This window comes from Camellia sinensis, chromosome 11 (assembly GCF_055761805.1).
Source record: "Camellia sinensis isolate YWXY chromosome 11, ASM5576180v1, whole genome shotgun sequence".
Classification (NCBI taxonomy): domain Eukaryota; kingdom Viridiplantae; phylum Streptophyta; class Magnoliopsida; order Ericales; family Theaceae; genus Camellia; species Camellia sinensis.
This window is the reverse complement of record NC_138971.1, coordinates 148,305,015-148,332,436: the sequence shown is the minus strand read 5'-3', so window position 1 is coordinate 148,332,436 and position 27,422 is coordinate 148,305,015. Positions and strand designations below refer to the sequence as shown.

Here is a 27,422-nt window from a genome sequence, read left to right as displayed (position 1 = left end):
GTGGATATCAAGGTAGCGCTTGGAACTCATGCAACTGCAGCTGTATGGATTTGAAAATGAACCACGGTCTGCTGGTGATGCTCCTCAGGTTAGGATTTCATCTTTCTTTGAAATTTATTGTTGTGACAATTCCAATTGTGCCGGTTTCTTAATAATAACTATCAATATATATATTTTTTGAAGATTTACAAGATCTGTTACAATTTTTCCAGGCGGAAAAGGGCGAAGACAATGAGGAAATCGACCAGCTCATCCAGTCAGGCAAGAAAAAGAAGAAATGTGAGAAGAGTGTTGTAGAGATAGCATTGCTTGTTGAAAATGTTATGGCTGAGCTTGAAGTGGTGGCTGAAGAAGATGTAGAATTGAATAGACAGTCAAAACCTGTTATGATTAAACTCAAAAAGCTGCCTCTCCTTATGGAGGTTCTCTCAAAGTAAGATGATTTTCTCTCATTAGTTTCATTGACATCATGTTTCCATTTTATTATTTATGGTTCTTATCTTGTTTCCTACATCAACTGTTGATTCATCATGGAGTATTAACTCTCCTGAAAACCTGGCTTGAACCCCTTCTAGATGGAAGCTTACCGAATATAAACATCCGTCGGGCAATACTGAGGATCTTAATTGATGTATAAAAAAGCATTTTCTACATTTATTTAAGTGAGATGTATGAAAATTATGTGTGTACTGATTATGTCTTGCACTTCATGCAGTTTCCCATTGATTTAGAGCATTATGATAACAGAGAGCAACTAAAGAAGAGTGGTCTTGGGAAGATCAGGATTCTCCTTATGAGGTGACACTGACACATGAATCATGGTTATGGCTTGGCAGTGGAAGGAACAACTCTGCATATTAATTTTTTTGTGTTATGCAGGTTATTATGTTTATGTGGAAGTCTGATGAGGAGACCATAGCCAACAAAAGAATGGAAAAATACTAGGCTGATAAATGGGTAATGTTATACATTTTTTTTTTTTAACTTTTGGCACTCATACATATATTGATCACTCTTCATGGTTCCCCTTTGTACTTGGATAAATTTTATGGTATTTGTTTTCTAGAACATATAGTGTGAAAGTGCATGTGGTGGATAGACTTCTTTCCTGCTCAATGATCAACCCAAGATCTATTCTCCAAGATGTTGATGCAAATTTGTCTTGAAAATCCAAAACCATTCCTGTTTCATTTTATTCTGTACTGAGCTATCTGTGCATGATGTTTGGTCATGGGGGATCTATTTTTATTGATTAAATTTATGAGTTTTGAAGATGTGCTCTCTGATATTGTTTGCTCTCCTCTTCTAATATTGTTTGATTAGTATGTGAACCCCTGTATGTAAGTATTGTTTGGAACCATGGGAGTTTTTTTTTTAATAATTGATGTGGGTACATGGTTTCTATTCATTCATATTAATATTTCCTTATCATTTAAAAATTTGAAAATAAAATGCAGAGTTGACCAATATTCAGTAAGAGCACACGATTTGAGGACATGAGAAACTTTGATGATGAGAAGGTTCCCCTTCGGAGGCCATCTGTGAAAAAGTATATATTATCTTTGTTCAATTTGCTTACACTTGTATTTTGAGCGATTTAGCCATCTTAACCTTGTTTCCATATATATCTAGTCTTACTCATGCATGGAATGTCTTGTTTATTTTTCAATAAGCCAATGAATAAAGCTTCAAGAATGGAATCTAGAGATGACGATCTTGATTTGCCTAAATTTTCACAGTAAGATGTCGTAACAGAATTAATTCATTGGGTCCTAGTCAGTCAGCCAAGTTTGATTTATTATATGGGTGATGTGCACCATGTTTTGAATATATATATTCGAACACTTCAATTTTATGAGGGATGTGCAGGGATTCGAAGTCTGGCCAGTCATCTTCCATGCATCTTACTTTAAGGCTTGAAGCAATGCCAATGTATTTTTTGGTTTGCCCCCAATCCAAGATTGATCCAGATGAGGTTAGGGCCCGTGTTACAAAGGTTGTGCAAGATCAGCACCGTCTGAAGGTTGGTCTTCCTCTCTTGGACACTTAAAATGAAATAGGTTAGGATAACTATGACAAACTCTTAACTTTAACCATCTACTATTGCAATCAGTTTCTTTCTTTCATAATATATATAAATATTATATATGTATAAATGTATGTATGTATGTATGTATGTATGTATGTATGTTTGTGTGTATGTATGTATATATACATGGTAACGAAGAGAGTGCTGAAAAGTCTACAGGATACATGTTCAAAATATGGCTTCTATTTGTCGGAAGTCTTATTGATTTGAAATTGATTTTTTCAATCCATTTAAACTCAAATGATGCTAGTTTAATTTTCATTTGAACATAACAAAGTTGAGAAGTGGAAGTATATGGAATTTAATTTAAATCATGTAAATGGCCTTGATAAAATTTAATTTAAGCTGTTGTGCAATTTCAATTTTTATCTAATAATAATAATAAAAAGATTTTTTTTTATAGGGGCCTTGTCTCAAGCTTGCCGTAAAAGATTTTCAAATGTGCACAAGCTGTGTTGCTTTTGTTTGACCTATTATTTTGGGGACACGACTCCCCTAGGGTTAGAGCACATATTTTTTTTTATAAACCCCTTAGGGTTAGATCTCAAGTCAACATGCAATTGCAATATGGTATGTACAACCTTTTCTCTTCTATGGATCAAAAAAATAAACTAGAAGATAGTGTTTGGTTCACTGGAATGAAATTGAATGGTTTTTTGATCAAAATATTCATTCTCATGTTTGGTTGATGGAAAAAATAATGAAAAATGCATTGCATATGAAATTGTCATTTAACATTGTAAGGGAATGATCATTTTACAGGCAAATCTAAAGAATGATCATTTCATTCCAACTTATTCCAACGAACCAAATAAGAGCAGAAGAGTCCTAGGCCCTCTTTTAGAAAGAAGGAGACCAAAGAACAGAGAAAAGAGCTAGTTTCATAACACCCCCCCACCCCCCCCCCCCAAAAAAAAAAAAAAAGAACCAAAAAAAAGGTATGCACTGTGGTGATAAAATGGTGTTTCATTGAATAAGTGAGAACCTTATAATGAATTCCATTTCACAGTAGTAGCTGATTTTAGTAATTAGTCTGGCTAGCAGCCTTTATTTATTTATGGTACTAGTATATTTGAACACCAAGTCATACATCTACTCATAATTACCACAAAAAAAAAAGGTCGGTACTTACTACTTATAGTTTTACTTGATTATTATTTTATTTTGTTATAAAACAAAATAATTATCATACCATGTCCACTGCATTTTAACTTGTTTTTGGCAGTGTGTTTTTGCTGTGTCTATAACTAAGAAGCACAGATGGACACATGTAGTTGACATGTGTCGGACACACGTCTGGCCATGTCTTAATATATATATATATATATATATTTTAATTCTTTTCATTGGCCACATTATGATTATGGATATGTCACACGTGTCCTATTTTCAGACACCCACCTAAAATGGAGGGTCAGACTATTTTTGAAAAGTTTTAACGAGGGGAAAAATTAGAGAAAGGAAAACTTTTCACCTTTTAGAACAGATAATTGTTGGAACAATCTTTTGTGTACAATAAATAAATTGAAAACAAATCAAACAAATAAAATAAATAACTTATAGGATTTATTTTACCGAACCGAATGAATATTAAAAGATTAAGTCGAGTGTGTGACACTCTGTCCTTAAGAAAGATTCGCCTCGCTATGGTGTTTACGAAAAAATGGCGTCTATCTCCCAAGATACAATGATCTTCACAAATTGTAGTAGCACTCCAAACAATTTGTTCGGCAAACAAAACCTATGTTCTTAACTCTTTGAATTTTTCCCTAAAAAATATATGAAGAATATATGTGTAGACACCCCATTTTTTACCACTCTTAAGAGTTGGGCGCTACTGATGGTTTACTTGATGATGCAGGCTATGCTATGCAAAGGTTCGATTCCTTCGGCAAGAGGAGAGTCAAATCCCTACCTTACACCTCATTTTGGACCAAAGCTATTTTGAATGGTTTTTAGACCTTAAAACCCTCTCTTTCAAAATATTTTTGAAATAAAGTTCCTACGACGTTCTGAGGCTCGCATTTCGTTAAATGTTGCGCTTTTCGGTAAACCGAGCGAGGACAAAGTGGAAATGAATGAAAGAGAGATGAAATCTTTGAAAAGTCTTTCAAAAAACCTTATTTATGGATTTGGAGTTGAAAAAAATGAGAGAGGAGAGAAGAAAACTAGTTGAGGAGAAGTTCGGCATAAATCCGAGTAGGATCGAAACTGAGTGGCATCATCAAAACAGGAATAACTTTTTACACAATTGGAATTTTGATGCAAGGCTACCACCATTGGAAATCTTACTTCCGAGGCTTCAATTTGGACACAAGAATGACTTGAAAAGGAGTCCAGATGAAGGAGTTATGGCCATTTAAAGTTGGACCTGGAAAGCAGAATTTTGCTCGTCGACCAGAAAAATGGGCTGTCGACCAGAAAAGTATCCAGTCGACCCAAAAAGGTGGTCGGTCGACCAGAAAAGTGGCTAACAGGCCCCAAACTCAGATTTTTGGAAGATATTTTCCCTCCAACTGTCTTCCACAACCTCCAGTTGTCCTATAATCAGACATTTCGACCAAACTCTTATATATTGCTATATATGAGGCATTTCTCCCATTTTGCAAGAGGAGAACATTTTGACCAATTATGGGAGCTTCTCACACTAAAATCTCTCTCTCTGTCTACAAATTTCAGAGCTAAATTTAAGCTTTTCTCTCAAGTTGGCTCTCTCTCTTGCCCTTGTGCGCATGCAAGAGATATACTTGGAGATATACCTCTCCTTTGCCTAGGCATCCTTGATCCAACTTAACCACCATTGGGCTGAGATTCTTTAGGACTTTGTTTGAGCTCCAAAAGGTGATTTGAGCTCAGATTTGTGCCTGTTTTGCAGCTGTGCATCAAGGGTAAGAACTCTCTCCCTTTTAGCTTATTTTGCATGCTTGCTTGGCCATCTTTTCACACTACTTTGGGGCTGTTTTGGGGGTGGTATTGAACTACAAAAACTTCTATTTTTTTCTTCTATTTTTCAGTCCTAAAGTGTTGGTTTGTGCCTTGTTTGGCTAGGGGGTTTTTCTCCATTTTGCTCATTGGCTTGTGAAGCCTTCTGAGCCATCTTTCACCACCTTTCAAACCAACTTTTTTTTGGCCTTTAAACCACTGAATTCCAGAGGAATTTTAGTGGTGAAAAGGTGGTTTTGAGGCCCCAATTGGGTGGGGGTTTTCCCCCCTCCTCTTCTCTTGTTTACTTGTGTTGATGGCCCATCAAAAGAGCATGTATTTCTATCTTCTTGAGGCTTTTTTTGAGCACTTTTTTGTGACTTTTTAGACCTTCCATGACTCTATTTTTGGCTGTCTTGGATGCTTCTTACATGCTTCATTTACTTGTAGTGCAATCCTCTTAGTTAGACTAACATACTCTATGTTTGGACCACCATTTTAGCATGTTTTTGGCTCCACTCCAGGAGGCTTTTACTCATATTTTGGCATGCCTTAGTTCTGATTTTGGTCGACAAAGTCACCTCTTGCATGGTTTATGCACTTGTAGTGCAAACTTGTTCACTAGCCTAGCTTATTTAGTGTTTTGGCTTATTGATCTAGCATGTGTATGCTTTGCTCCAGCACATTTTTGAATATGTTTTAGCATGCTTTAGGTCTGATTTGAGTGGTTTTGGTCATGCATGCCTTGCTTTGTATAGCTCTAGTGTAATTGGCCTTGTTAGCCTTAAGCTTTAGGACCTCTAGCATGTCATATTTGAGCTTTGTGCATGGCATGGCATCATTTGGCATGTTATTTCAGATCATATACCTCTGCCATATTCTTGCATTTATCATCCCTTTGTTGTGTTTGAGGGTTGAGCCTTTATGTTTCACTTATGAGCCAATATGTATGCATGCTTGCCTAAGCTTTTGGACTACCATCTCAGAATGTTTTTGGTGTTATTTTACCATGTTACAACTCTGACTTTTGTTGGTGAAGTCACCTCATGCTTGGTTTTGGTATGTGTAGTGTAATCCTGTTCATTGGCCTTGCATGCGTCATGCTTTATGCCTTCCATTCTAACATGTGTTAGCTCTCCATGCATGTTTTAGCATTGTTTTGACCTGCCTTGAGACTGTTTTGAGTCATCTTGGCCCTTTGGGGCTTGCTTGATATGGCTATGGTGCAAGTGCCTTTGCTAGCCTTAAGCTTTGAGCCTCCTAGCATGCCTCATTTGTGATGTGTGCATGATATGGCATCATTTGGAATGTAATTTTAGAGCTTTTGTCTTTGTTATACCCTCATGTTTATCACTCTTTCATTGCTCTTGAGGGTTATGCATTTTGCCTTGTTTGTAGGCCAATGAATGAGCACACTTTGCTTGCCTTTTGAGCCTTTGTTTTAGCATTTTTTCGACCTTGATTTAGAATGCCTCAACTCTATTTTGAGTAGTTTGGGTCATATGGGATTGGTTATGCATGGTTGTAGTGCAATAGCTTTGACTAGCCTAATGATTCAAGGTCCTTAGGATGCTATGCTTGTGTTGTTTATATGGTTTGGCATCATTTCACACATAATTTCAGTGCATATAGTGTAGTCACACTCTCACATTTGTCACCTCTTTAATTGTGTTTGAGAGTTGACCCTTATGCCTAGTTGATGAGCCATTACATGAGCATCATTATCTCGCCTTTCATTCCATCATTTCAGAGCATTTTGGACACTGTTTTGGCATGCATGAAGTCAGCTTGGGGCTGGTTTGCCCCATTGAGCATTGCATTACATAGCCCTTGTGTTGTGTCCTTCACTAATTTCAATGCTTAAAGACTCTAACTTGCCATGCTCATGTTGTTTGCATGTTGTTGCATTAGCATTGATAGGTAGGCATGTTGTGTGTGTTGCATTGGGTGTTAATCCAAACATGAGAAACGAGGGGCGTTTCATACTTGAAGTGATGAAACGCGCCTCATTTCTCGATCGCTGACTCTCTTAAGCAAGCATGATAGAGGTGGAGGCCCTTACGTGTTATTTGTGAATTTATTGACATTGACTTGTGCAAACTTGGCTTCTCGACCATTGTGCATTGCGATGCTCAGTTGGTGGCCCGAGAGTCCAGTACCGCACACCCTTGAGCTTGAGAAATGATAGGGAGGGTGGTTGTGCACACATATCTTGCAAATACACTGCTATGCCCCTTGTTGTTCTCTGTTGCAGCAAAACTGGAGCTTGACAAATTTTCTGGTCGGAAGACCAGTAAAGGTGGTCGACCGACCACTCTTTCTGGTCTACAACTAGTTTTTCTGGCCTACAGGTGGTCTACAACCCCCTTTTCTGGTCGGCAGCCCCCCAGGAGGTCCCTGTGTTGGAGACAAAGCATTCTGGAGATTGTACAATTTTCAGAGGTCAAATCAAATGCAAACAGAGGCATTTCTGGGCATAGCAATGGATTTCCGAGGCGACAATCGAGAGCATGCATCCTTCATTGTTCAAGGTAGAGCTGTGGCTGCCTAGTTTACATACCTCACATGCTTAGTTAGTTCCCGTGATTAGTTAATTTGTTAATTAATTAAAGTTTTGTAATAATTAGTGTTTGGTTTGCTAGTTATTCGATTTGGTTGTGTAATAATTAGTCTAATTAGATTATTAGATTAGTTTGTTTAGCTTAGCGTAGCTAACTTGTATTATTCATTCGGATCCTCCGTCGAGAGGGCAAATGTTGTAATAAGTGTGCTTGTGTGTGATGCATGTCTTCCAACCCCATTTCTTTCTCCCTTTTACTTATCAGCTTTCGATGGTTAGTTTAGGACATATTTCAATTAGCATACTTATGCTTTGCATGCATGCATCATTCATTCGTCTTGCATGCACCGGGCTCGACGCATCATACAAACTACATTGTATTTCAATACACTTTCTTGAATACGTGTTTTAGAGCATGTTATCAAGTGTTGCATTCATATGCCATTCTAGATAGCCGAGCCTATTTTAGTTGCATTTTTGCATGTGTTGCATTAGGCATCTTAACATAGCTAGGATCATGCATGATTTATAACTAGCTTCTATTTTGGCTCGGAGTACACTGTGAGTGTTTACGCTTTAGCATCCTTGCATGTGTGTAAATGGTTGCCATGATAGCATGCTTTCCATGAGGCTATGTGCTTAACTGCTATAACTGTTTGAATGCCTGTGGATGAAGGCTTTATTACTTGAATTGGAACAATTCATCGAAATGTGAGTTATAAGCCCACTTGAAGTGGTAAATCATCATGTTTTAAGCCCACTTGAGGGTGGCAAATCAGCGTTTTAGCCTACTTGCGAGTAGCAACTTCAAACCATTTTCAAAAAACAAACATGAGATGTTTTGTTCCAACTTGAGTGATTTAGTCTATACTTTTGTGTTGTGCGCATCACATAGTAAAGTTAGCTAATAAACCGGAATAAGAACGCATGTGTTTTCAAAAACAACACATCATGTTAGTAGAGGCCGATCTTTGATCAGGCGAGCGGGGGTGCTCATTTCAGGACCTTCCCCTCTCATACCTACGTTCCCGAGCTGAGGCAACTTTGGTAATGACGGACACGTGGCCTTAGGCACGAGTCAGGGTTTCCTAAATTTCCCCAAAACAAAATATTTAGGTGGCGACTCTGAAATTTGGCAAAACAGTCCATGTTTGGCGCTTTTTGATTAAAATCGATTTTCCAAAACGATTTGTCGGATTTAGACTCTTTGGTGATTTATCAGTCTTACATTGCACTTTGTGAGATTAGATTCAGAACCGTGATAGGAGTCCGAACTGTAGTAGCTAGAACTACAATTCGCGCCTTCGCACGCGGAGCGGAGTTCGGGCGGTCTACAGTTTCTGGCGACTCCACTGGGATTTAGAGAACTTGACTCGAACTCATGATATGTTGTTTTATTTACACTTATGTGTTTCTTTTCATTGCATTTGCATTGGTGTGCCTAGGACACCATGTTTGTCGTGTTTACTTGTGTTACACTTAATTCTTTAAATGTCCATTCCAAAGAATCTGAAAACGACGTCAAGTTCTCATTCACTCATAAATGGTTTTGACGAACCGTCTTCACCATGTGACTTACCATGCGATAAGGAACACGTCACCTCTTCGGACCCACCTCAAAAGACGTGTGGACCCCACTCAATTTTGGGCTCAAAGATGGCTCAAAGATGGCTCAAAATAAGCCTACAAAAAAACCATCTTTCCAATAATCCCCCACATGAATGGAATTTGATGGAGAAAAAATGCAACAATATGATCTAATTATAAAGAGTATAGAAATTAGAAATATTCTGCAAAGGATATGTAGCTTTTGGCTTTGAACCTTCCCTTGTGAGACGCTATCGGATTTACTAACTAACTAGTGAACATGATGTCTTAAACTGTTCAGCCGTTTGTGTAAACCAAGATGTTACCCAAAAGACAACCTAAGAAGGGGGTGAATTAGGTTTTTACAAATAAAAATAATAATACCCTAATAAAAATTATGGTTAGCACAACAGATAAATACAGTTAATGAAATAAAAATAATTAAAACAAGTGTTTTAACAACTATGTCAATTAATGATTTTAGCACAATAAAAATATGAAATATAGGTATGGCAATTTAAATAAAATAAAGAGATAAGGGAAAGAGAGGCAAACAAATTTATAGTGGTTCGGCTTCAACTCGACTTATGTCCACTTCTCAAGCTTCACTTGAGATTTTTTCACTATTCTCTAGCTTCGCAGGGTGCTAGCAATCTTTTCACAGATGGAGCAATCCTCCACGAATTTTACACGGACTTTCTAAGTCCAAAAAACATTGAGAGTACTATACTCTTACAAGATTGAAAAGAAGGTGTTTTTGCTTTCACAGAAAGCTACAAGAATTATCTCTCAAAGATAGATATAAAAATGAGACTCTGATTTTTCTGTAATCCTTACATAGGAAAGATGGGCTTAAAGCTATACGACTTAATATATAATTTCTGAGAGAGGATGTAAACAAAAATTGAATAATACTTCTCAGAAAATTTTTCAGAGAATAAATGTGAGTGATTTAAGATCAAAGAATATTTTATGGTTTTTGTAACTTGTTTGTAGTTGCTGTAACTTGTTCACATCAGAGGCTTTGGTACATATAATGAAACTTATAGCCGTTTATAGCCGTTGTATTTATAGTTGTTTATAGTCGTTGTATTCATTTGAATATCTTCCACTTCATCATTACTAATTTGAATATCTTCCACTCCATCATTACTAATTTGAATATCTTCCACTTGAACCTTTTGGCCTGTTGCTGTGCTGGGCTATTTGAACCTTTGTTTTGGACTGTTTGAACCTCTGGTCTGGGCATTATTTTTGGGTTGAAATGAACTCCTTATTTAAGCAAATTTTGAATACGTTCAAACAATATTTAGGATAAAAGTTTAGGTGATAAATAATGGGACAAAATAAATTTTGATTCTATTTTTCTCTTTCAAATAAATTAAAACATAATTAAATAAATCATCAAAATAAATTTTGGATTCTATTTTTCTTTTTCAAATAAATTAAAATATAATTAAATAAATCATCAAAATAAATTTTGAATTCTATTTTTCTCTTTCAAATAAATTAAAACATAATTTAATAAATCATCAAAATAAATAAGTCTAGCACAAGATAATATAACTCGCACAGTATATTACCAGACACAGTTTAGTTCTCACTATTGTGTTTATTTTGGCCCTGAACAGCCTGGTCTTTTATGAGTGCTCTAAAGACTTGTAACCCTTCACAAATCTCATAGAACCAGCCTAATTCACACTCATATAGGGGATTCTTATGAAGAATATCTTGCCATACTCTACTAGGTTTATCTAGATATAAGAATCATTAAAAGTATTACTTTACCTAAAAGCACTGCAGACATCACTATTTCATCATAGAAATGGGTAGGAGTTTGACTTCCCAGTGATCCTTATGAGTCATACACAACTCGGTTGTTCTTTTGAACCTAGATCTTGGGATCTCCAGTCAACTAGGTTGCGTTGCCATTGTGGTAACTCTTATATAATAGGCTTAAGTCTCATTCCCCTCGATGAATTTTCAACTAACTCTCATGCTAACCCTTTGGTTAGTGGATCCGCTAAGTTGGGTTTAGACTTCACATATTCAATAGAAATAATTCCATTAGAGAGTAGTTGTCTCACGGTGTTATGTCGATGACGAATGTGTCGTGACTTACTGTTATACATATGACTCTGTGCTCTACCTATTGCTGATTGATTATCACAGTGTATGCATATAGCATGCGCCGGTTTTGGCCACATTGGAATATCTTCAAGGAAGTGGCGAAGCCATTCTGCTTCTTCCCCTGCTTTATCTAAAGCTATGAATTCTAATTCCATAGTAGACCTAGCAATGCAAGTTTGTTTGGAAGATTTCCAAGATACAGCCGCCCCATCAAGAGTAAAGACATACCGACTGATGGATTTTGAGTCTCTAGTATCCGATATCCAATTTGCATCACAATATCCTTCAAGTACTGCTGGATATCTAGTATAATTAAGCCCAATGTTATGAGTAAATCGGAGATATCGAATAACCCTTATAATAGCTTTCTAGTGTTCTACTCCTGGATTATTCGTATATCTACTTAATTTACTTACTACATAAGCTATATCCGGACGAGTGCAGCTCATCAAGTACATTAAGCTTCCAATAATTTGGGCATACTCGAATTGAGAAATACTTTCCTGTACATTCTTAAAGAGAAACAAATTAACACCCACAGGTATTCTAGCAAGATGATCATCATCTTTGCTAAATTTGTTAAGTATTTTCTCAATGTAATGTGATTGTGACAAAACGTAACCTTCTGATGTTTTGGTAATTTTTTATACCAAGAATTACATCAGCAATGCCCATGTCCTTCGTGTCAAAATGTTTATTCAACATTTTCTTGGAAGTTTTAATCATGTCATTATCACTACCTATGATGAGCATAACATCCACATAAAGACATACTATAACATAATCGTTGTTTGTGTTTTTGATATAAACACATTTGTCACATTCATTAATTTTGAAACCATTTGACATCATTGCTTTGTCAAATTTCTCATGCCATTGCTTTGGCGCCTATTTTAAACCATATAATGATTTAACTAATTTACACACTTTCTTTTTTTTTTCTTTTCCTGGAACAGAAAATCCTTCTGGTTGTTCCATGTAATTTTCTTCATCTAACTCACCATTTAAGAAAGCGGTTTTCACATCCATTTGATGAATTTCTAGATTGTACAAAGATGCAATGGTAATTAGCATTCTAATGTGTTAGGTCCCTAAGTCTTGTCAATTCCACGAACAAACTTGTGTAATCGAGTTGTAATTTCTGTGCTGTTTTGTGTTGCTCGCTCGAGCGAAGAAGTCCTCGATCGAGCGAAGGACTGCGTCTGGCTGCAAACCTGAAAGAGGTCATTGTGCGCTCGAGCGAAGCATTGGAGGCTCGAGCGAAGAACTGCGTCTGCATACAAACCTGAAAGAGTTTATTCCTCGCTCGAGCGAAGACTTTATGGTTCGAGCGAAGGTACTTATGGAAGTCACGCGAGATAAGCTTCTCGCTCGAGCGAGATAAGCTTCGCTCGAGCGAGCTTCAGAATCCAGAATTCTATAAGTAGTTGGTTTCTCCAAACTTTAGGATTACTTTTTTAGATCTACTTTGAGATTTTCTGAGGTTTTCTTGTGGAGAGATTTTTGTGAGTTTTTCCTTGATGTTTTGAGAAGAGTTCTTCACCCATGATCTAAAATACATACATCAAGGAATTGGTTACTTTAAATTCAAGAGAGAGTTCTCTTCGGTGGATTCCGAAGATTCAAACATATAGTTTCAAAAGGCGTTTGATTCTATACGTAGTCGTTAATTCGACAAGTGAGGTTCTGGAATCAACTTCAGGATTTATCAGTTCCAAGACGAAGTCGTGGAGAAAGAGTTACAGAAGATTCGAAGACAAATTGACTGAGTTGGGTAATTTGTATGTTATCTTTGTAATCTTTTTTACTTCAGTAGTGGATTGATTAGTGGCGTTTCGCCCGTGGTTTTTTAATCACAGTTGGAGGTGTCCAATTGTGGTTTTTTCCACGTAAAAATTGTATTGTGTCGATTTATTATTTATTCTGAAAAACAAACAATCTAAATCACTTTCGTAAGTGCTTGTTGATTTAGATTGTGTTTTTTGGATTTTTGGGATTTGGAATACTTTAATCTTGATCTAATCACGAATCACTTAGGATTTTCAATTGGTATCAGAGCGGGTCACTCTTTTTTTTTAAAAAAAATATAGGAGTGTGATTTTGTGTGACTAGTATTATGGATTCTATTCGTGAAGGTAACTCGACCCATAGACCTCCTTTACTCGATGGTACAAACTATTCTTACTGGAAAGCTCGTATGAGAGCGTTTTTAAAATCCATCGATGAGAAAGTCTGGCACTCCGTGATCTATGGGTGGAGTGAAACTACTATCACCATTGATGGTGTTAATATTCCTAAACCCCTTGATAAATGGGACACAATTGATTACCAAAACTCGAGTTGGAACAGTAAGGCTCTCAATTCCCTGTTTTGCTCCGTCACACCTGAAGAGTTTCGACGTATCTGCACGTGTGAGGTAGCAAAAGAGGCTTGGGACATATTGGAAACGATTCACGAAGGTACTACTTCTGTCAAAAGGTCAAAACTTCAACGTCTCACCTCCGCTTTTGAAACCCTTTTTATGCGCGATGAGGAGACGTTTGATGATTTCTATGCAAAACTTAGTGATATCGTGAATTTCTGTTTCACACTCGGGGAAAAAATCCCGGAAGCTAAAATTGTTGGAAAAATTTTGAGGTCTTTACCCGAGAGGTTCCAACCAAAAGTGACAGCCATTGAGGAGGCTCAGAATGTTGATACCCTCAAGCTTGATCAATTGGTTGGAAACTTGCAGACTTATGAAGCCCACCAGATTTCAAAGAAAAAACAAAAAGAAAGTGTGGCTTTCAATAGTGCTCATGAGTCTGCAAAAACTCCGGAGGCTGAATTTGATTTAGAGTCTGAGATGACGGCTATGTTTACTAAACAATTTAAAAAAATTTTGAAGAAAAAGAAGCCTAATTTCAGAGACCCTATTTCAAAAGACAAGAGTAATGATAAACCCAAAACGTTTCCACCAAAACTTGCTCCAAAAACTGAAGAGAAGATTGTAAAGGGGCAAGGGGTCAAGTGCTATGAATGTCAAGGGTTTGGTCACATTGCCCTTGAATGCCCTTCAAAAAAGAATCGAAAGAAAGTCTACACTGTAACTTGGGATGATGAAAGCGGGTCGGAGCAAGAACCCGAAGAACCTGAATCTGGAGAAGACGGGGATAGTGCTTTCATGGCATTTTGGTCCACTTTCACACAACCTCCTCCAAAGCCAGCAGAGTTAGCTCGTGGTCAGAACTTGCATCTTGCTCCCACCTTTGACGGGAGTAACTACCTATTTTGGAAGATCAGAATGAGGGCTTTTCTGAGAGCCTTTGATCCAGAAGGCTGGCAGGCCATTGAAGAAGATACAGAAAGTGCTAACAATCCGAGCAATCTGAAAGCCCTTATCACTATTCGTAGAGCAATTTCTGCTGAAGAACAGCAACGGGTTGTTCGTTGCACAAAGGCTAAAGAGGCATGGGAAATTTTGAGCCAATTCCATGAAAGTGGAAATTCACATTCACCACCATCCAGCAACTTTTCAGTCTTAGTTGCTAGATTGGAGGAGGCAAAGGAGAATGAAGAGCAAAAAGAGGATGATGAAACATCTGATGACAATGATGAGATCAATGGCGATGAACTACAACAAGCTTACGAAAAGCTATACGAGGAATCTCTGAATTTATCCAAGACCAACGACAAACTCTCTCTCAAGCTCAAAACATGTGAGAGTGAGAATGTCAGGCTGAAAGGAGAACTTGTAGCAGCAAAGCAGAATATCGTCAAGATCTCGAGTGACAGGCAAGACTTATGTGGAAAACTACTATCCTGTGAAACTGAAAGGAATGAACTTCTGAAGGTGTATTCCACATATGAAGAAAAGCTTGAAAGTCTTGAGCTGTCACAAGCTAGATTGGAAGAGATAGTCTGTCAAAAAGATGAAGAGCTCCGTGTTGCTAGAGCCACTATTGCCATGTGGAACAAAGGTTCCAAATCTTTAGAAGACATCCTCGGGTCTCAACAAATGGGTTGCGACAAAAGCGGGTTAGGCTATGGTGCAACAGCTCACAAGGGACAGGCCTCTACTTCACATGACAAGAAGACTCAAGCAAAGGGAAAATTGAAGGTAGACCAGGCTGATCTCTCTCTTCATCTACCTAAAGCTGGTAAGATCAACAAAAAGGAGGTAAAACCGGTTTTTATTTGTCATCACTGTGGTAGGTATGGCCACATTCGTCCTTATTGCTATGAATTGTTTGGTAAGGTGTCTCAAAAGGGTAGAAATTCAAATACTTTTTGGGCTAGGAGACAACCTTACATGTCTAGGCGGAATACCAAGACTAAAAAGATTTGGGTGAGAAAAGATGATTTGACTTGTTTAGTTGTTCACACTGCTCTAAAAGCACGTGATTCACACATGTGGTATCTTGATAGTGGGTGCTCTCGTCATATGTCCGGTAACAAATCTTACTTCACCTCCCTTGAAAAGTATGAAGAAGGAATTGTTACTTTTGGAGATGGCGGCACTTCTAGAGTCATTGGTAAGGGCTCTATAAGTGTTGCTGGTCTTCCTAAGCTCGAAAATGTACTTCTTGTTGATGGTCTTAAAGCAAATCTTCTAAGCATTAGTCAAATGTGTGATTCCCATCATGAAGTATTGTTTTCAAAAAATAAATGTGAAATTTTGGATAAAAAGGGAAATACTGTCTTACATGGGGTTCGCACATCTGATAACTGCTATGGGATTGTTACTACTAATGATCTCACTTGTCACTCTGCCATCATTAGTAACATTGACTTGTGGCATCAAAGATTAGGTCACATGAATTTTAAAGACCTAACTAAGATAGCCAACAAAGAGCTTGTGAGAGGAGTACCTAAATTGGGTAAGAATTTGAGCCATGTGTGTGGACCATGTCAACTTGGAAAGCAAACCCGTGCCCCTCATAAAAAGGTGAACAGATTTACAACCAAACGTCCTCTTGAATTGGTTCACATGGATTTAATGGGTCCTACTCGCACTGAAAGCATCGGAGGTAAAAGATACATTTTTTTAACTATTGATGATTTTACTCGATTTTCGTTGGTAAATTTTTTAAGGGAAAAATCTGATACGTTTGATGCTTTCCAGGCCTTAGTCTTTAAAATCCAAAATGAACAGGGTGTTTCCATTAGGCGTATCATAAGAATCCGAACTGATCATGGTCGTGAATTTGAAAATAGTTCGTTTTCGGATTTTTGTGATATGCATGGAATCAAGCATGAATTTTCTGCTCCTATTACTCCACAACAAAATGGAGTTGTTGAGAGGAAGAACAGGGTTGTTCAAGAAATGGCTAGGGTCATGCTCCTTAGTAAGAAACTTCCTCCTAAGTTTTGGGCTGAAGCCTTAAATACTGCTGTTTATGTCATAAATCGCGTGTATTTATGGCCCAGCACTTTACAAACTCCATATGAATTGTGGAAGGGTTTGAAACCTAATGTAAAATACTTCAAAACTTTTGGGAGTAAGTGTTACATCTTCAAAGATAGAGAGCCTTTGGGCAAATTTGACTCCCGAAGTGATGAAGGTATTTTTCTAGGGTATTCAACCACTAGTAGGGCTTTTAAAGTCTATAACCTGCGAACTTCATCTTTAATGGAATCTATCAATGTGGTTATAGATGACACAGGTGCACCTACTCCAGCAACAAATGAGGATGATAATGATGAGTCTCCAATCTTGGATACGGAATCACAAAATCAAGGAGAAGGTGCGGATCCATCATAAGAAATGGTTACAGAACCATCTTCACAGGTAAAGTCAAGTCCAAAGAGTGCTCCAAGAGACATCACTCCTGTTGCCCCTGTCACTGCAAGTCCTGAGCTTAAACCATCAGCTAGGGTGAAACTGAATCATCCAGCTCAACAGGTGATTGGAAGTGTCTCGGATCGAATGAAAACCCGAAGACAGATTCGGGATGAGGTATCACATATGTGTTATGTTTCATTAATTGAACCTAATAATTTTAAAGAGGCCTTGCTAGATGATAGTTGGGTCAATGCTATGCATGAAGAATTAGGTCAATTTGAACGTAACAAAGTTTGGACTCTAGTTCCCAGACCTAGAGACATGAATGTGATAGGTACCAAGTGGATCTTTAAAAATAAATCTGATGAGAATGGTACAGTTGTTAGGAACAAAGCTAGGTTGGTTGCTCAAAGCTACACACAAGTAGAGGGTGTTGACTATGATGAGACGTTTGCCCCAGTTGCACGTCTCGAATCTATTCGTATTTTGCTTGGTGTTGCATGTTTTCTTGGCTTTAAATTGTTTCAAATGGATGTGAAAAGTGCCTTTTTGAATGGGTACTTGAGAGAAGAGGCATATGTTGAGCAACCAAAAGGGTTTGAGGACCCTAAATGTCCTAATCATGTCTACAAGTTAGACAAGGCTTTGTATGGATTGAAACAAGCCCCTCGAGCTTGGTATGATAGACTTGCTACATTTCTTCTTGACAATGATTTTCAAAGGGGTAGTGTGGATAAGACTTTATTTGTGAAACATACTAAGTCTCATATTCTTGTTGCTCAGATTTATGTTGATGATATTGTGTTTGGATCCACTGCTGAACATCTTGTGAAATATTTTTCGGATTGCATGACACATGAGTTTGAGATGAGCATGATGGGAGAGTTGTCTTATTTTTTGGGTCTTCAAATTAAACAGTCGCCTTCAGGTATATTTGTGTCTCAGTCTAAGTATGTGAAAAATCTCGTGTCTAAGTTTGGTCTTGAGTCTGCCAAACATGCACGCACTCCCATGAGCACCAATCTTCACCTCTCCAAAGATTCCTCTGGTATTGATGTTGATCCTACCCTTTATAGGAGTATGATAGGGAGTCTTTTGTACCTCACAGCCAGTCGTCCTGATATTGCTTTCAGTGTAGGTGTTTGTGCCCGTTACCAAGCTAGTCCTAAAGAGTCTCATCTTCTTGCTGTCAAACGCATCATTAAATATGTTAATGGGACTTTGGGGTATGGGGTTTGGTTCTCCACTGATACTACAGCTGAAATTACTGGTTTTTCTGATGCCGACTGGGCTGGGTGTGCTGATGATAGGAAGAGTACATCCGGGGGGTGTTTTTACCTTGGGAATAATCTGGTTTCCTGGCATAGTAAAAAGCAAAATGCCATCTCTCTTTCGACTGCTGAGGCAGAGTACATTGCTGCAGGGAGTTGTTGTGCACAAATGCTGTGGATGAAGCAAATGCTTCATGATTATGGGATAGAACAGAACACTCTTACTCTTTTCTGTGATAACATGAGTGCCATAAACATTTCAAAAAATCCTGTCCAACACTCTCGCACCAAACACATTGACATTCGTCATCATTTTATTCGAGAGTCAGTGGAAGAGGGCCTTGTTGTTCTTGAGCATATTCCCACTGAGCATCAAAAAGCTGATATTTTTACAAAACCCCTTGATCTTCTTCGGTTTGAGTTCCTTAGAAAGACCTTGGGTGTCATGCTCGATCACTAGAGTGTTACTTGTTACTTGAGTAGGTGTAAGTGTTTTTGCCTTATGTATGCTTGGATGTCATAATCTCATTGTCATTGATATCTGTTGTACTTGCATCCAACTTTTTTATGTACACTACTCATGCTGCTTACAAGATCTCATTGTTCATTGGTCATAGCTCATTTTGAATGCCCATGCTCATTAACCTCATGATCTCATTCTGTACACATCCTTGAGATTAATTGTTGCAGGGGTTTCCACACATGTGATCAAAGTTCTCTATGGACCACCAACAGTGTTTCTTGTACTTTTACAGTGGAATTGACCGATACTAGCATATCATGGGTGATGTTGAGTCTCTTAACCATCTACCATCTGTTTTCACTTCCACGGTTTTTCCCTCAGTTCCTTGAAGTCCGGGCATTAGGAAAAGGCTACCTTAGAGGCACCAACCAGGCCATCCTTTATGATTTCATTCTTCTCTGGTTTGGTTTCCATACTCTTGAGAGTGAAAGCCACCAGTGAGTGCCCACAAGAAAGAAAATGTTAAAAAAAATAATAATAATAATAATAAATAAATAAATGGGACTCATTGATTGAGGGGGAGCCTCCGCATTTACTCAACAAATACCCCGTGATTCCTAGTGGTTTGACTTTTCTCTGTATTGTTGAGTTACTCTTGATGGAGGTCCAGCCATCCGATCACTACTAGGATTAACTCTAGCTCAGTGACCTCTCATGGATTGCACACACACACTTTTTTATGTGAGCTCTCATATTGGATTTTGAGTTGTACATTCTCATGTAGCTTATGATCATTGATTATATTTTATCTGCTTTGCTCATGATTTCCAGTGTCATTTTTTTTAAAATTGCAAGTTCACAGGATTCATGAATTGCGGATTATTTCATCTTAGTATTCATTTTTGGCTAAATATGATCATCTATTTTTGTTTCAGGTCTCACCTCTTGATTTTGAGTATAGTGTTGTTTTTATATTAAAAAAAAAAAATTGACTTGTTTTTTTTTTTCTTGGCTCAAGCAATGATTTCCTCACTCGAGCGTGCTTTTGCCACTGCATTAGACCTGAGAGCATGTTTTTTTTAGCTCGACCGACCCATTCTTGGCTCGAGCGACCGCCTGGGCATTTTTAGCTCTCGATCGAGCGAGAAAGTCTTCGCTCGAGCGACCTGTCGCGGTTCAAATTCTGAATCTGTGCCTATTCAGTTCATTTTTCCCCCCCTTCGTCTTTTCTCTCTCTCTCTCTCTCCCCTAGGGTTTTTCGTGGTTATCTTTGCTGCGATCTTCTGCTATTTTCCCTCTTGATTTCGGAGTTTTTTTTTGTTTCTTCATCTTCTCTCTCCGTTTCTGGTAAGTTTTTTTTTCTTTCTTTGTTTTATTTTCTTTTTTTGTTAGTATGGTACTTGGGTTGAGATGTGGTTGTAGTTTTTCTTTGTTAGACTCTAGGTTTTATTTTTGTTGGTTGTGGTTCTTCCCTCTAATTTTCGAGCCTCACTCTTGCATCTAGGGTTCATGATTTTGTCTATTGCACTCTCCATTGTGCTTAGGGTTTACCATTGGGATTGTGTTAGAGTTTAACATTGGGGATTTCATTTACATATACATATATTGCCATTATGTGATTGTAATCTGTTTTCTCTCTATTGTTCCATACATTGATGTTTCGATTCTATAATGGTTGTAATATCTTGTTTTCTCTGTGGTTGATTGTTGTCTCTTTAGCACTGCTAATCATTTCATTTCTTTTCTGCTAATGTTACGAGTTTCATTGCTTTTCTAACCCCTGTTGGACTAATGTGTTTTGACTGCCTCCTTGTGTTTTGTTTTGGGGGTTTTCTGGTGTTGTTTATTGGATGTTCCTTGTCTTTCTGGGCTCTTGTCTATGTTGCTCTGTTTGGGTTGTATTAGTCATGGCCGAGTCATCCAAGCGCCGTAAAACTACGGTTTCTCGTTCTTCCTTCAACACTGAAAAGTTCCCATCTAAAGAAAAATCTAAGTTGTTTAGGGAGTCTTTTGCGTCTCGTAAAGTACATTTAGAGCGTAATATCCTCCCAAATGCCTTTGAGGTTCTTCCCATTCGGTCTTTATTTGATTCGTTAGGCGGAGATCAAGTGTTGCATTTCTCAGGGCCACAAAATTTGAGTCTCATCCGGGAATTCTATTGCAATATCCATTCCATTCGCAAAGAACTTCCGGCATCCTTTGAGACTTGGGTTAGGAAGAAGTCTCTTGTTATCACTGGGGATGTGTTTCGGGTTTTACTTGGTCTTCCTAAAGTTCGTAATTGTCATTTTCCGTTTCTTACCCGGTCAGGTGTTGATTTTGATTGTGTTGCTTCTGAGTTATGTGGTGTTAACCGGACTTGGATCACCGGGGCTCTCCTTCAGCAAAATGAGTTGCTTCCTCGGTTCCGTCTCTTGAATATCATCGTGTGTGCGAATCTTTATGTCACCACCCATTCCTCGCATATTACTCAGGACCAAGGTTATGTTCTGTATTGTATTCATCACCGACTACCTATTGACCTTCCGGAGATGATTGTTTCAAAAATGATTGGGGTCTCTGAGGGCAGAAAATCTTTGGGGCTTCCTTATGGGTGTTTTCTTACTCGTTTTCTCACTTCCCTTGATGTTCTTTTTTTTGATGATGATGAGTTTGCTTACCCTATCAAACCCATTACTAAATTGACAGTCTCTCAGAGTCAGGCTCATGTGAGGGGGAGTGTGTCGGGGGTTGGGAGTTCTGGTGCAGGTGATGATAATCCCCTTGCCGAGGAGGAGGAGTTTGAGGCCGCCAATGCCGGTGCTCCTGATCTTCCTGAGCTACGTCCTCGCTCATTTCGTGGCCAGCTACAGCACTTTGAGCAGTCTGTTACACGTCGCCTTGATCTTTTGGCTACACGTCTTGATGCTTTTGATGGCCGCCTTGATGAGCAGAGTGCCATGCTTGCTCAGATTCTTTCTCTTCTTCAGTTGCAGCAGCCACCATCTTCTCCTTCTTAGCTTTTGGCATATGCTTCTCTTGGACAGTTTTTGTTCTTCCTTTGGATAGTGTTTTTTTTATGCTGTATCTGCCTGTTGTTGTTTTTGGGTCACTCCCGGACAAAAAGGGGGAGTAGTTTTGGGGTACTCATGATTTTTTTTGCAGATGAGCATTTGGACATTTATATGATGTGGCTATTATTGATATGGATATTGGGTTTATATGATGTGGCTATTATTGATATGGATATTGGGCTATATGTTTTTATTTTATATCTTGATGGTTTGTTTTGTTATGTTACATTTCAGGTTTGATGGAGTTAGATTTCATTACAGGTTTTCCTCAAGTTTGGTTTATTGTTTCAAGATGTTAGTTCCAGTTTGTTTTGAGATTGGTTGCATAGTTGGTTTGCCTTGAGTTGTAATCGTTTTAGCTAGTTCGTTTGCTTTGAGTTGTAATCGTTTTAGCTAGTTCGTCTGTTTAGGAAATTGTGTTAGGAAGTTTTGTCCGGGTATTGACAAAGGGGAGATTGTTAGGTCCCTAAGTCTTGTCAATTCCACGAACAAACTTGTGTAATCGAGTTGTAATTTCTGTGTTGTTTTGTGTTGCTTGCTCGAGCGAAGAAGTCCTCGATCGAGCGAAGGACTGCGTCTGGCTGCAAACCTGAAAGAGGTCATTGTGCGCTCGAGCGAAGCATTGGAGGCTCGAGCGAAGAACTGCGTCTGCATACAAACCTGAAAGAGTTTATTCCTCGCTCGAGCGAAGACTTTATGGCTCGAGCGAAGGTACTTATGGAAGTCACGCGAGATAAGCTTCTCGCTCGAGCGAGATAAGCTTCGCTCGAGCGAGCTTCAGAATCCGGAATTCTATAAGTAGTTGGTTTCTCCAAACTTTAGGATTACTTTTTTAGATCTACTTTGAGATTTTCTGAGGTTTTCTTGTGGAGAGATTTTTGTGAGTTTTTCCTTGATGTTTTGAGAAGAGTTCTTCACCCATGATCTAAAATACATACATCAAGGAATTGGTTACTTTAAATTCAAGAGAGAGTTCTCTTCGGTGGATTCCGAAGATTCAAACGTATAGTTTCAAAAGGCGTTTGATTCTATACGTAGTCGTTAATTCGACAAGTGAGGTTGTGGAATCAACTTCAGGATTGATCAGTTCCAAGACGAAGTCGTGGAGAAAGAGTTACAGAAGATTCGAAGACAAATGACTGAGTTAGGTAATTTGTATGTTATCTTTGTAATCTTTTTTACTTCAGTAGTGGATTGATTAGTGGCGTTTCGCCCGTGGTTTTTTAATCACAGTTGGAGGTGTCCAATTGTGGTTTTTTCCACGTAAAAATCGTATTGTGTCGATTTATTATTTATTCTGAAAAACAAACAATCTAAATCACTTTCGTAAGTGCTTGTTGATTTAGATTGTGTGTTTTGGATTTTTGGGATTTGGAATATTTTAATCTTGATCTAATCACGAATCACTTAGGATTTTCATAATGGATGTTATTCTAGTAACTAGTGAGTATGTGTCAAAGTAATCAAAACCTTCTTTTTATCTAAAACCTTTGACCACAAGTCTTGCCTTGTATTTATCAATTGATCCATCCACTTTCATTTTTCTTTTGAAAATCCACTTGTATCCAAGAGGTTTACAACCTGGTAGTAAATCCACCAATTCCCAAGTGCGATTTTGCAGGATGGATTCAACTTCACTGTTTACAGCCTTTTTCCATAAAGGAGCTTCAGGGCTGGACATAGCCTCTTTAAAAGTGAAAGGCTCATTTTCTAACAAAAATGTTAAGAAATCTGGACCAAAAGATTTTGAGGTTCTAGCACGTTTACTACGCCTAAGTTCCTCTTCCTCATTTTGATCTATCTCTTGCTCTTGCTCCTGTTCTTGATCTTGTTATTGATCATGACTAGTAATAGCATCATAAGATCTTTTATTAGTATTAGTCTCTTGTCCACTTTTATTTGGAAATACATGTTCAAAGAAAGACGCATTCCAAAATTCAATAATAGTATTAACATGCATTTCAGAACGTTCTAATTTATGAATCAAAAACCGATATGCACTATTATTCTTGGCATAACCAATGAAAATGCAATCAACCATTTTAGGACCTATCTTAGTCTTTTTAGGACTAAGAATAGCCACTTTAGCCAAACATCCCCACACTTTTAAATTTTTTTAGGATGATACTCTCTCATGCCACAATTCATAAGGTGTTTGATTTACTTTCTTTCGGGGTACTTTATTAAGAATATAATTAACAGAAAGTACTTGCTTCCCGCCACAAGTTCTGAGGTAATCCAGAACTTATTAACATGGCATTCATCATTTCTTTTAAAGTCCTATTTTTCCTTTCAGCAATTCCATTTTGCTGATGTGAGTAAGGAATGGTGGTTTGATGAATTATTCCATGTTCTTTACAAAATTCACCAAAAGGTGATTCATATTCACTACCTCTATCACTTCTAAGTTTCTTAATTTTCTTACCAAGTTAATTTTCAACTTCATTCTTATATTGAATGAAAGTTTCCAAATTTTCATCCTTGGTTCGAATTAAATAAACATAACTATATCTAGTATAGTCATCTATAAAAGTGATAAAATATTTTTTCCCACATCTAGTTTGAATTGATTTAAAATCACAGCTGTCACTATGAATTAATTCAAGTGGTTCTGTACTTCTTTCAATTGAATGAAAAGGAGTTTTGGATAATTTTGCCTCAACACAAATTTCACATTTATGATTTGAATCAATGTCAAATTTAGGTAAACATTGCATGTTAATTAATCTACACAAAGATCCGCAATTAACATGTCCAAGTCTACCATGCCATAAATTTGAAGACTCAAGCAAGTAAGAAGAAGATGTATTTTTGTTAATAACAGAAGGTAGAAAAGTCATTACATTCATTTTGAAAAGGCCATCAGACATGTAACATTTTCTTATATACATCCCGTTTTTAGTAAGTACAAACTTGTCACTTTCAAAAACTCGCCTAAACCCATTTTTACTCAACAAAGATCCGAAAACAAGATTCTTGCGAATGTCCGGTACATGCAGCACATTGTTGAGAGTGAGTTCTTTTCCAGATGTCATCTTCAAAATAATCTTTCCTTGTCTTTCAACTTTAGACGTCGAAGAGTTGCCCATAAAAAGTTGTTCACCATTGTCCACCACTGAATAAGATGTGAACATCTTTTTGTCGGCACAGATGTGGCGAGTAGCACCAGTGTCCACCCACCATTTTTTAGGATTTTCGACAAGGTTTGCCTCGGAAACAACTGCAAAAGATTTATGATATCTATACCATTGAAAATTTTATCCATTTCGGTCATATTAGCTTTAGTAACCTTCTTACTTGATCTTCCTTTGCCTTTGCAAAAACCAGTTCCTAAGAACTTCTCTAAGGAGGGGTTGCATTTTACCATGATTCACTGGCATAGACCCAACATAAGGAGGGGTTGGTGCAATGGCAATTACCATACTAATACTGGTCTGAACATAAGTTTGACCGGTTTCTGTAGCCATGAATTCTAAATTATAAAATAAAATTAGAATTAGAATTTTATACTACACAGAAAATTAAACAAAAATCACAGAATTAAATTATGTAAAAATAAAAGAAACAAGAATTGTAACTTTTATTTCCAATTAATTTGAAAATAAAATAAAATTTTATTTAAAAAAATTAATTCTACACAGAAAATTAAATTTCTGTAAAATAAAAGAAGCAAGAATTGTAACTTTTATTTTCAATTAATTTGAAAATAAAATAAAATTTTATTTAACCAAATTAATTCCACACAAAAATTAAATTTCTGTATTACTTCAATAATTAAAAAACTGAAACAAAATTTTAATTAATGAGCACTTAGAAATAATTTTTGAAAAACCAAAATTAATTTCTGACAAATTATTTTGTAAAACCAGAGAAAATAATTTCCGTAAGAAGAAAGAAGAAAGGAAACAAACGAAAAACTCTGTAAATAGAATAATTCGAATCTGTCTTAAGATTGTTGGAACAATCTTCTGTTTACAATAAATAAATTGAAACCAAATCAAACAAATAAAATAATTAACTTACAGGATTTATTTTACCAAACCGAGTGAATATTAAAAGATCAAGTCGAGTGTATGACACTCTGTCCTTAAGAAAGATTCGCCTCGCTACGGTGCTTACGGAAAAATGGCGCCTATCTCCCAGGATACAATGATCTTCACTAATTGTAATAGCACTCCAAACAATTTGTACAGCGAACAAAACCTGTGTTCTTAACTCTTTGAATTTTTCCCTAAAAAATATATGAAAAATATATGCAACAGAGCAAAATTGGACAGCAAGAAAATGAATTTTTCTGTCTATTTCTGGATGCAAAAGACTTCAAAAATGGCCTCTATTTATAGACAAAAGAATAGACCCGAACAGGTACATATTAGAAGTGAACAGATGCAAATTCAAACTGGACAGATACTATTTGAAATTCAAACAGATTTGTTGGTAATTGCTGGATAGATTTGAATCTGTCTGGGCAGTTTTATAACTGTCCGGGTGCAAATAGTTTTGGACAGTTTAATCTGTTCGAATTTCAGACTGAAAATTGATAGAAATCTTGAATTCAAATTTGAATTAATTTCCTGCAAGATTTTTTGATAAAATTCAAATGAATTTTGTCCAAAAAATTAAAGTTAGAATCGACCTGACCCACAACCCACACTTGCGCCCGGCTTTGCCGATTGGACGACGACGGCGGCTTGGGCTAAGGCCCACTTTGTTCATAACTCCTCCTTTCTACAAATTTGGGGTGCCCCTCGGGGCCCAACCCAAGGTTGTACACTTAGGGCATGTTTGATTGGATGGATTAGAGCATGAGATTGGGATTATTAATCTGTGGGCCCAATTATCCTATGTTTTAACATTTTGGTTTAGGATTATTTAATCCAATGAATAATTAATCCAACAAATTTGTAGGATTATTAGTAATAGAGTAAGGGTGGGATTATTAATCCAATGGATAATTTATCCTATTAATCCAATTGGATAGTGAATACCACACTAATTTGATAGGATTATTAATATCTCACTATTATTCTTGTGAATTAAACATGGCCTTAGAGCTTATATACTCACAAAAACTCTCTTAAAGTTTCAATGTGAGACAACCCATTTCAAGGAAACCCACATTCAATTCTTTAAATGTCCATTCCAATGAACCCAAAAACGACATCAAGTTCTCATTCACTCATAAATGGTTTTGACGAACCGTCTTCACCATGTGGCTTACCATGCAGCAAGAAACATGTCACCTCTTCGGACCCACCTCAAAAGACGTGTGGACCCCACTCAGTTTTGGGCTCAAAGATGGCCCAAAATAAGTCTATAAAAAATCATCCTTCCAACAATAACTTCTTTTGGCCGCTTTCTTATCCCCATCATCCCCCCCTTGAATTATTAGTGAAGGCGGTTTGAAAGCCTTTTTGAGGTATTAATATTATTTTTTCTAGACAAGCTCTGAGCAGTGCACTTGCTTCCTTTGTTTGTTGACAGATGCAAAAGAAGTTGCAATAGTTGAAACCTCCAAAAAAGAAGCAGCTTCAAGCTACAAAACTTAGCGTGAAGGGTCGTGGCATGGTCAAATACTTGTAG

At 37.4% G+C, this 27,422-nt stretch overlaps 1 pseudogene; it reads left to right on the top strand.

Annotated features, from left to right (window-relative positions):
• The first annotated feature begins 28 nt into the window (after positions 1 to 28).
• On the top strand, positions 29 to 27,422 carry LOC114261053 (protein IWS1 homolog 1-like; annotated as a pseudogene).